General features: G+C 44.1%; 1 long non-coding RNA gene across 1 annotated transcript; it reads left to right on the top strand.

The window, feature by feature from the left end:
- The first annotated feature begins 658 nt into the window (after positions 1–658).
- On the top strand, positions 659–1,687 carry LOC116224157. The gene is made up of 2 exons (XR_004165465.1): positions 659–1,199; positions 1,291–1,687. It is a non-coding gene; the product is annotated as an uncharacterized LOC116224157 (long non-coding RNA).
- The last annotated feature ends 437 nt before the right edge of the window (positions 1,688–2,124 follow it).

Here is a 2,124-nt window from a genome sequence, read left to right as displayed (position 1 = left end):
AAAGGATGTGTAGGCACACATTACTTATAATAATTATTGACACTTGAGACACCAACTGAGTGGAGACATAAAAAAAGCACATAGGGGGAAAGACAGTAATGAAATGTTTGTGTAAATGTGTGCATGTGTTCGATATGGAGAGAGAGATACAGTTTGTATAGCTGTGTTACTTAGATAAAACTGCATATTTTATGTTACACTTCAAAGTAATGTCTAGAGAAACACAGGGGTGTTGTTATTCCTTAAAATACTCTTCCTGCCGAATGACCTACAACAAAAGCACTTTTTTCCTACTTTGACACCTTTACAACTTTCAGTTTCAGGGAATTAAGCCTGTTTTCATTCCCCTGAACTGAAATGAAAAAAGATTTATGTCGCTACTAATCACACGGTTTTACTTCTACTTCTGCTTTCATATAGAATGCTTAAGGTCCAGTGGCACAGCACAGCATCTGAAAAGTGGCTCTTAATGTTGTCACATGTTGCAGCAAAAAGTGGTTCTTAATGTTGTCACATGTTGCAGCAATTTTCACCATTTCCTCCAACACCTACAGAAGGCAGCGTTGTCATCTACAGGGTAATGGCCTTCAGGCAGATGGCCATTACATATATAAATAGCTGTTTTCCAAAGCCTTGTGTGCCCACACAGATTGCACTATGACGATAAGTTGAATAATTAATACTATGAAGGAACAATGTACAAGGACAATATGTGGATTTAATGCAGAGTTTAAAAAAATAATAATTCCCAAGGTTAACAGTTCTTGTATTTACATTTGCCCAGGTACTAGTGTCATACTAGTACAGAGCAAACTTTGAGAAGAGTACATGTCACAGGGTGAATTGGTAGTGAGTTGGGCCCAGCTGTTGCCCATACCAGTGATTGGCATTGGCAGTGATTGAGACACAGCTGTTTCCCATTTCATTGATTGGTAGAGCATGGTGGGGATAGGTTGAATCCTCTTTTAAAAGGCCCTGTGTTTGGTGTACGGGAGGTTGGAGGATTGAGGTGCAGGTTGGCACTCTGTATGTCTGCATCGGTGCTGGTTTTAGGTGTCCTGCCTGTGTGCCTGCTGGTTTCACGGGAGAGAGCGGTGGCTGTGTTCCCGGTTCGTGATTGGGACGAGGAGGCAGTGACAGTTGGGCAGATCGGAGACGACGGGGCTATACACCGTGCAACTGGAGCTAGGCTCCAAACAGTAAGGAACGTGTCCCATTCTACTCTGCTGGTTTCTAGTCTCTTTTTGTTTGTCTTGTTCCTGTCTACACTGAAGACTGTGCACTCCTCAGGCTTCTCTGCTGTGCCGTTCACCGGATCTACTGCCGGATTCCTTCTTCCCTGGTCGCTGACGCGGAACAGTGGGTGACGTCACCAGGACCGGGTGCGGGTCGGGCTAGGTTCCAGAGTGGCGTCTTGGAAATAGTTTGCAGTGCCCAAGTATTTTGGAGTGCAGTGAGTGCCTTCACTTTTCCCTCACAGTGCCCTAGGTAGACTGTCTGCATTGCCGGATTGTTTGTTTGTAAATGTTTACCACGTGTGTTGTGTGACTTGTTCTGCTCGGGTCCCAAACTTATGCCCACCCCCATTGACGGAGGGAGGTTCTTGCCCCATTAGAGCTGGGTAGGGTGTGGGAGACCTTATTCATGTAGCTCGGTGTGGGCAATTGATAAAGATATTTATTTTAAACAAACTGTCCTGGTCTTCTGTGTGGAGTAGGGTGTGGAGAGGTTTTATATCCACCTGTGGCGGGTGGCGTTAAAGGTCTCACTTTAAACCTGTGACATACATTCTTTATTATGAATGTTTCTTTTGAATGTCACACATTCTTTAGGATACATCTTTGAAACATGCTTTAACTTGTCTCACTTGGTGAAGATCAGTGAGAGGGAAGACCTTACCATCTTAATGGAACTTAGTGAACCACTGCAGCCCAATCTGTCCTTCCACTTTATGTACAGCACCTTCCACACAGGCCCTTTCACTCTGAAACAAGTCAGTAGATTAAAGTATGTATAAATAAAAGTAACCATACTGGAGCTCTTTAAAGATTCATCACACGTGTGCGTATACAGTGTGTGTGCGTCAGCACGTCCATCCTTAACAGCAGGTGACACCTTGTTTGC

Source organism: Clupea harengus, chromosome 16 (genome assembly GCF_900700415.2).
Source record: "Clupea harengus chromosome 16, Ch_v2.0.2, whole genome shotgun sequence".
Classification (NCBI taxonomy): domain Eukaryota; kingdom Metazoa; phylum Chordata; class Actinopteri; order Clupeiformes; family Clupeidae; genus Clupea; species Clupea harengus.
Note: the sequence above shows the minus strand (reverse complement) of the source record. Positions and strands in the feature narration are given on the sequence as shown.